Here is a 10,001-nt window from a genome sequence, read left to right on the forward strand (position 1 = left end):
TATATATATATATATATATATATATATGTATATGAAAGCCACCGACATGCTCGGACCTCTTTCTGTATGTCTCAGTGCTCTGTCTTCCTGTGTACTCCGTGTGGTCTTATTTCTCTCCACAGAGATTCTCCTTCGTAGTTGGTTCTGTTTTTAGTCCGAGTCATGTATACGCTCACCGTACCACCTTTCAGGATGTTGAATTCTGAACTGTCCTTTGTGGAAACTAGCCTCGAGAGTTAGAGCTGGGAGGAGGATGAGCGAGAGTAAATGAGAAGAGGTCCCTTTATTCATCTTTTTGACTCATATTTATAGAGGTGTATTTGTACAATTACAGAAATAAGATGATGATTATCGAAACTGTCATTCATGTATTTTAATCATGATGAATTGTTATCAAATCTATATTATAATTTGAATTCAAATGTGACGATAACTTGCCGTTTGACATTGTTGAGTTTGGTCTACAAAGGCGACCAATAGAGACGATTGTGCCTACCAAAGTAAAAAACCAGTCGGTTGATATGTTACGGTCGGGCGCCCTTGTGAAGAGTTTATGTTAAGAATTATAATAGGAAATAATTTATTCCTATAAGTTATGAGGAATAAATTATTTCCTTAATATAAGGAGATATTTCTTTTCCTATTTTATATTTATTTCCTTAGATTAAGAATTATTTGGTTTCTTATTTTATGTTATTTCATATATCTCTTAATAATTAATATGAATTAATTATTGGAGATATTATATGATATATCTTTCCTTTCATATCATTTCCTTTTTATTATTTTTCCTATTATTGAGTTCTTGTAAGAGTTATTTATACACTCATTCATATCAATGAAATAATTAAGTGTTCCGCATTATTCTGAATTTCAACAGTTTAGGTAGTTTAGGATTATAGGAGTGGCACACCGATTAAATCCCTCACATAATGTCTTGGATGGCTTGAATTGAGTTGTTGTTCGTTGGATGATCAACTTGGATCACGTTCTTATAACCTGATGTCACGATTGTTCGTCCATCGCCTTGAGCTGCTCGATTGCTTTGAGATTCATGTCAACAGTTTGCGTACACACACACACACAGATATATATATATATATATATATAATAGTTGTAGTTGTAGAAGCAGGATTTTTAGACTTTGTTCTCCAGTTGGCACATTGTTCTGAATGGTTATGCTGGAATGTTGTTTAGGGTAAGAATGGCAGCTCAGTGTGTGTGTGGGGGGGTGTGTGTGTGTGTGTGTGTGTGTGTGTGTGTGTGTGTGTGTGTATATAGACACACACACATAATTTATTTGACTAGATTGCTATAAAAAATTATAATCAATTAAAATTATTAATTAAAAAAAATAAAAGCATTATGAATCTATTTAAATGAATATTTTAGAATAAATAATTACATTTAAATCTCGACCCTGCCTTAACAACTTACAGTTGAGTGACTAGGGCAAACACTTGTGTTTGGCTCACTAAGTAAAAGAGTGGAAGATGAATTTTTTTTCGCTCGATATATAAATGGGGTAGAACACGGACTGTTGCATTTTTTAACAAGTCGAGTTTGGGCTCTCTCAAGCTCGGCGCTTGTACTCACGTATGCATGATCAACGAAAACAGGCAAGTGAATTCAATAACATGGATTAACCTATCACTGATTTAGTCAAGTCATTTGGATAGACCCAACTAAAGCCAACCGATACATTGAATAAAATCAACCATTAAGGAGTTTCAAAATACATGATTCTTTCTTTTTTTATTGCTGTTCTTTTGAATTCTTTTATGAAGCCGTTCAATTGTAATATCTCTTCCTATTTTTTAATTATTCTTCTTAAGACATTAATGATTAAACACATCAAGAATTACTAGAAATCATGAAGCAAGATCTCCAATTAAGTCATGCTGAAGCTTTTCTTGAGGCAAGAGCTCCTACTAAAGCCATCCTTCTTTACGCAGATTACTGAGGTTCATTTCACATCTTAATATACGTATGGAAGAAATGAGAAATCAAGTCTTTGAACCACCTCCCCCCTATATCTGATCTTATTATAAGACCACATCTTCCTCCCCTGCCTTTCTCATCATCTCCAGCTACAAATAACCTTCTAAGTTGTTCACATGAACACCATTAACTTTTATTCCTTCATTACTGGGTTCAGCAAAGCTGCCATGTGGATGGATGACTAGCTTGGCTGCTAAGCTTTGACGAGTCAAATGCTAATAAATATGGATGTGCCAGTTGGCCTCTCTGCAGTCGAAATTCAAAGAAAAAATTAAAGAAACGGAGACTTTGAACGCCTGGAAAGGGAAGAAGAAGAATTGGTTCGATGTCTATGAAAGTATTACAGTAGATGATAAAAATCTCATCTTTTGTTCACCTGTAGCAGAACAAGTCGACTTCCTAACTTATGCCTCCCTTTGGTGCTCTGTTGATCTGGTTAGAGATGGACGGCATTCGCTACTCATTGGATAATTTCAATACTTGATTGAACCGCTATGAGTTAAAGCATGTTGCATCAACTCGAACTGTTGGTTTTCAACTTAAAAAATACATCAAATACTACTGAAAAACAACGGATTTGCATCAGAATTAACATCAGAAAGCGATTTGCGTTTGCTTATTGTCATGTCCGGTTTCTTAAAAAGTATGGACACAGAGTTGTTGCGCCGAGCAGGCAACGCTAATTCGAATAAATAGCGTCGGATTAGCATTGACATTGGCCGACCCTAATCCTTCTTATTAGTGACGCTAATCCGAAGTCAATACCCTAAAATTTACTTCCGACGAGCCCCAACCGCACTTCTCTATTTTCATCTTCCCCGTCGTGAGCCCGTCTCCTCCTGCGCTCCTCAATGGTTTCCAGCGTTTCCGGCTCATTTCCATCATTTCCACCGCTCTCACTTGGTCTAAGGTAGGGCTGTCAAGACCGCTCGTTGTTTGCGAACAGCTCTTGTTCAGCTCGTTAAGAAACTCGTGTTCGGCTCGTTAATTTCGTTAGATAAGTTAACGAGTCGAACACGAACTAAGATGTGTTTGTTCGTGTTCGGCTTGTTTTGACTCGAAATACTACTCATCATGTAAACGAGCCGAACACGAACACACTTTTTGAGCTCGAAATATAAACGAGCCGAACACGAGCTGAGCGTTGTTTACACCTCTAGTCTAAGGTGAGAAACTATCATCCACACATCCATAATTTGGTTTTGCATAAGTTTTAATGTTTTTTTTTTTTTTTTTTTTGGTTAGAATTTGGATGCATGAGCGTTGGTTCAAAAAAATACACAGGCATCACTCAAATTTTTTTTTATTTCTTTATTATATTCACAAGGCATTAGAATGTTCTAGGTAAGATTTGAGTGCTATGTGCTTAAATATAAAAGTTTAGATGTAAGATATGTACGTACATAAGAAATTTGTGCAATGTATTTAAATATGAAAATGATCATGACTAGTCATAAAGAGCTTGGGAAAGTAAGAACTTTAAGAATTAAAGGCATGTCTCTCATGTCATATCTCCACCACAAATTGTGAGTATTAAAATATGTATGGCAAAAACAATTATTGATTGGTATTTATGAGAATCATTTGAGTAATAGCAAAATAAAATCAATGCAAAAAGAAAAGATTATAAGGGTGCCCAAAATATGTGGGGTTTATAGGAGGACCATAGGGTGAAGAGGAAGATTAATGCAGATGAGATTATGAAGGAGATTTAAGAAATATAATCCATAGTTTTAAAAAAGAAAAGATAAAGCTAATGCTCTCAACATTTACTAATTTATAGAATTGCATCTATGGTACAGATGTATATTCAAAGCGTTAGATCATAGATGTATAATAGATTGTATCCAGGAAGAAAATGACTAATTGATGAGTTTTTGGCCGGCGTTGAGGATTTCGTGCATGTGGCATCGCAACTGCCGGTTTACCTTTCAGCAAGTAGGTTCTGATGCCTCCTGTGCGAAACACAAGAATCAATCATATTTGACACCTGAAGAAGTGAAATTGGACATATACTGTGGGGGATTTAAGTCTAATTATTGGTATTGGACTTCACGTGGTGGCTTTGAAACAGATGTTCAGTACAGTCATACTGAAGCTTCATTGGGTTATGCCCTTACAACTGTTCACGATTCTGATATGTATGAGAAAATGATAGATGTTATGAGCAGAGCTCATTTTATTGAAAGTGTGTCTGTCAATGACAATGAACCGAACAGTGAATTGTGTCTGTCGATGAACATGAACCGAACAATGAAGTACAATAATTATATGAATTATTAAATGTTGCACAACAACTACTGTGGGAAGGATGCACTTCGCACACAAAGTTAATGATCATCCTGAGAATGTTGATTAACAAATCTGATTTCAATATGCCGAGGGAATGCTTTAATCAGGTAGCAATATTATTAAAGGAGACTAACCCTGTAGATAATTTAGTTCCCAAAGTTTTATAAAAAACTAAAAAGTTAGTAGCGAAGTTGGGGCTATTATTTGACAAGATTTATTGTTGTGTCAACTGTTGTATGTCGTATTACAATGAAAATGCACATGAGACGAAATGTCAATTTTGTAGTGCTGATATGTTCAAACCAAGGGAGAAACAATCAAAAGAATATTTCTTAAAAAGTCTCTTTTATTTTCCTCTTATTCCATGGGTCTAACGACTGCTTATTTCTATGTGCATAGCTACTCATAGGACATGACATAATATTGGATCTGTTAGTGCTGATACAATGAGTCGTTCTTTAGTTGGTGAACCTTGGAAACACTTCGACCACAGTTATCCAACTTTTTAAACATAACCATACAACGTTAGACTTGACTTACGTGCAGTGAGTTCACACCTTACAGTTTTGCTATAACACCCTTTTTATGTTGGTTAGTTATTATCACGCCATATAATTTACCCCATGATATGTATGATTGTGTCATTCTTATTTATAACGTTGATCATACTAGGTCCACAAGATAAAAGGAAAAAAATAACGTGTACTTGTAGCTTCTTATAGATGAGTTACATGTATTGTAGAAAATCGACGTGTGACTTTTGATATTGCAACAAAAAAAAACTTTCACCTTAAAGATGCTCTTATATGGACGAACAATGATTTTCCAACTTATGAGATATTATCTGGTTGGAGCACGACTGAGAGAAATTGGCATGTCCCTACTACATGAACATGTCAAAAGTGTTCTCTTTGAAGCATGGAGAAAAAAAATTTCTAATTTGATTATCATTGAAGATTCTTAGCATGTTGTCTCTCGTTCCAAAGGAATAAAGATGCATTTTTAAAAAATAGAGTTGAAAGATTAAGTCTAACCCCATGGATTAATTGAAGTGATATATTGCAGATGATTAGTGAACTACCAAATATCACTGAGAGGTTGGAACTAACCTTGAGTCGTCTTTCTTATTTTGGTGTTACACGTTGTTGGATAAAGCTAAGTATTTTTTTGGATCTTCCATATTGGAAAACTAATTTGATTAGGTATAATATGGATGTTATGCATATTGAGAAGAATTTTTTTGATAATATTTTTCATACTATTTTGGATATCAATGGAAAAACAAAGGATAACGTCAAAGCAAGATTGAACATGAAAGAGTGATGCAAGAGGAGAGAGTTAGAACTGCAAAAGACAAATGCAGGTGAAATAATAAAACCCAAAGCTACATCTCACATCGAATAAATGAAAAACAATCTTTGATCGGTTGTATTCTTTAAAGTTTCGAAGTGGTTGTACCTCTAAAGTAAGCCGATGTATTGATTTGGAGATAGAGAAATATTTGGTATGAAGAGTCCATATTTTCTTGCAGTGTTGATTACCTATTGCATTCAGTGCCTTGCCAAAGTTGATACTTGTTCGTTGACCAAAATTAGTACATTGTTGAGGAAGTGTGTGTAGGCACTTTGAATATGAATTCTCTACGAAGTCTTCACGCGAGTATTCTGTTACTGTTGTGCAGGCTGGAATGGTTAGTTTTTCCATGGTGTCTTAACCCAATGGAGCATTTTCCCATTCAACTGTGTCATGAGGCTATATTGGGGGGACTAGTGCAATACAGGTGGATGTATCCCTCTAAGAGGTATGTATTTTATTTAGAGCGAACTATTATCTTCTTTTTTTAAATGACTAAACTGTACATATTTCTGAAAAAAAAAGACTGTTAAGAATAAAACACGTCTAGAGGGTTCGATATTCGAGGCATACCTATCGCAGGAGATAATTACTTTCCCTTCTTATTACTTTGATCAAGGAAAACATACACATGAAACTATTGGTCAGAAGCCTTTACAAACAAAATTATTGGTATTTCATATATCTGGTGAACAATTAGGTAGACATGATATGCACTACATAAATAATAAAGAGCTTCAAGTAGCTACTTTGTATGTTCTTCTGAACTGCAACGAAGTACAATCATTCCTATACTAAGACTAAATCTAATCAAATTTTTTTATGATTATTGTCCAGAATGCTTTACAAATTAACTCAGACATACAAATACCAAGAAAACTAAACAAGAATTTCCAAAATGGTTTAAATTACACGTACGTGAAGTAACATTTAAATTCACCAATATGTTGTGAATTGTACTCTACAAAAAAGTTATGCTTTAGAACTTTTACTAGGTTCATAATGTAAGGAACAAAATCACATACCATGGATTATTAGATTTTACTTAGGGGCCTAAACGTAGTGTGAAGACATGACAAATATTTGAAGTTAACGGTTACAAATTTCAAACGAGCTCTTGGTGTGAAGGAAAACAAATTTCAAATTGTGGTGTTTGTGTTAGAGGAAATACACACATAGATAATAAGATCAGCTATTACGACATACAAAATGAAGTAATTCGGTTGCAATATCCGAGCTATGTTGCACGCAATGTCTACATGTTCAATTGTGAGTGGTTTGTTCCCGTTCCTAATTGAGCACGTTCCTAATCGAGTAATGCGGAGACTTGACTCATATGATATTACCAAAATTAAGATGAACATAAAATATGCAATGTATGAACCATTTGTTCTGACACGTCAGGCTAGTCAGATTTTTTATGTTCAATATCCTGGTCGAGCAAGGGATAAATTTGTTTGGGTTGTTGTATTGAAGAATAGATTACGAAAAATTATTGAGATGCAAAATGTTAAATTTCCAATATAGCATACTTTTTAATTTTAAACATTCTAATTCCTATATAAAATTGCCAATATAGCATACTTATTAACACTATAAATGAAGAAAAATTATAAGAAAAAAAATGTTGATGGAACTTTGAGCTCTCCCCTTCTAGTTTTTATTTTTTGGCATCATATACTCCTTTTTCTCCTTACCAAGGTAGATTTAATACTCTAAGTTTGCTAGGGGATCATCTAGTAAGAGTTGACACCATGAGGTCATCAACCTTGAAATGTTAAAGCCATCTTCTCCCAAATATAAGCCAACAATGATCCTTGCCTCATTCTTTTTTACAATAATTAATGACCTCCTTATAATACATTTTAGCATGCTCAATGGCCTTTGTACTTATCAATCGAGCTTCTCGATCTCCATTTTTGGCTAATTCAAAACCAGCTTCGTCATGCTTGTGTTGTTTTTATCCAAGCCAATTAACAAATTCATTGTTGCACTACACTACCATGCACTTTAAGGCGTGTCTCTAGCTTGATGATTATATTAACAAATTATTTGATGTGTCCTTTTGATGCCACTTGGCCTCATATATTTATTATTTTATAGTCGTAATGATAGACTAAATGATTTTTTAGACCATCTCAATTTTGGGCATATCTTTGATGAGATAATTGATAGTAAGGTTAAGTGTTATCATGAGTCTTAGTGACCAAAAATTCAAGTCATATCATCATGATTGAATATAATGTTCTCTATCACCAATATAAAGCTTCAAATATTTTGGATCAAGTCTCATTAACTGGTCTCTTGACATATAAGGTGTCCAAGGCATTAGAGGTCATGCATCATCATAATAGCTTAACACTATCTAGGTTCATCATGAGGTAAAAAGCTCATTAATCATGTTTAATCACGCGTCTATCATTATGTCGCTTCTCCAAAAGCCAACAAAGTTGTTATCCATTAACACTTTTCACTCATGGCAAAATTGCCCTCTCTTGAGGGGCAATCCTAATTCTTAATAGCACCATTGTTTTAACTTCAAAAAGTTTCATCCAAATTGGCAACAACACGAGACTTTAACTCCACTAATCTCGATTATTGCCATTACTAATGATATTCACGAGTATCAGCAACTATTTAAATATAAATATTAATTAACGCCTAACATAAGCAAATTTAATTAGCCCTCTTTGTCAACGCATGTGGAAATTTAAGTTTAGCCCCACTGAATGTTCATAATCTCAACCATTGGCATATTATACCCTACCTTTATCTTCATTTGATACATCCACATCCACAATCGATACGAGAATCAAGTGTTTGGTTTGAGATCACGTGATTCAGACAACTTATGACTCTCAGGGATCATTAGTGTCGACATTTATGATTGAGAAATGCTACAGATTAGCGCCTCCGTGTATCCATGTGGTTCACCTGTTAAAATTCAATGACAGTGAAAACTGAGAAGGCGTTAGTTATCTAATGTGGAAGCTAATTATAAAAGAAGGAGAAATATTGAGGCACATGAGATTTTAGATTCAGTCCTACAACTTCAGATAAAATATATTATGTCCAACTTTAACCTCTTCTTTTTTTTAATCTACATAACAAAATTTGTATAAGATAGTATGCATTCATAGTATTAATAAGGAGAATTTATTTAATGGTTGGCCACCCTCAACTAAATTTATTGAAGTTCTGTACGGAGTCAAGACTTGTGTTGAGGAGTGAGACGTAACAACCGATGTTGCAGGGCCACGAAGCATCCTACAGAGCAGTACATTATCTTGAACCTCATGCCAACCTCGAAGACGGTGTATCGAAGCTCCTTACTATGGGGCAACGATTATTTGAATTCTCACAATTGAGTTTATCCCATTGCGTAGTTCATGTTGCATCAAATCTCTTTGGGATGTTTATTTTTAACATCTAGAACTTCTGGTACTTATCCTCGACAAATCTGCTTTCAAACGGACTTCGAAATCAAAATAGTTTAGCAGTTATATTTGATTGAATAGGGTGGGTTCATGAGAAACCTAAGAGCCGAGAAAAGTCTAATAAAATCCAATGATTTAGAAGCTCTCCAATAGTCATAATAACTGTAGCATATGTATCCAAATTATCTTCAGTTTTTTTGGGCATTAATCAACGTGCTACTTATAAAGCATTAGAACAAATTTAATAAATATTGTCAAAATGGTCTCTTAATTATTTAAAAGGGCTAAAAAAATCTGAAATTGAAGTATAGGGTGTTAAAAATTGTGCTATTTTTGAAATTATATTTTGTAGGAGGTCATGGGCCAAAATCCAAGAATATAGGTGCTAGATATGTATTAAATAATTATGGATATTTAAACATAACCCGCATTATGAGATTTGTTGAATTAAGTTAGTTAAAAGGTATCAGATAATTAAGAACATTAATGATTGTTAAATCCCTTCTTCAATGAGCATTAAAGTAATTTTATTAATAATTTTTATAATTATAATAAGTTTAGGGTAGCAATATACTAATGATGAAACTTAAGATTTTTCTATTTTATATTATTGCTGCCTGGTTATTTAAAAGTATGCCTGAATAGTTTGCAATGAATATGTGTTTTAAGTCTCATTTAATGCCATACAAATAATATTTTTTAAATAATAATAATTTTGAATTTAATGCTTTTAAGAAATTTCAATAAACTTGTGGAGTTAAATCCATACCTTCTAACCGCAACTACAAAAATGATATTTTTTTTAGTTTATACATATTGAAAAAAATGTATTGTTGATGCCCGATGCCCCTGCTCGACCACCCTCGCTACTCGACTCGCCTCCCGCTTGATCATGTGAAAACCCTATAACCTTTTGGT

The sequence above is a fragment of the Phalaenopsis equestris genome, unplaced genomic scaffold (assembly GCF_001263595.1).
Source record: "Phalaenopsis equestris unplaced genomic scaffold, ASM126359v1 Scaffold000060, whole genome shotgun sequence".
Taxonomy (NCBI): domain Eukaryota; kingdom Viridiplantae; phylum Streptophyta; class Magnoliopsida; order Asparagales; family Orchidaceae; genus Phalaenopsis; species Phalaenopsis equestris.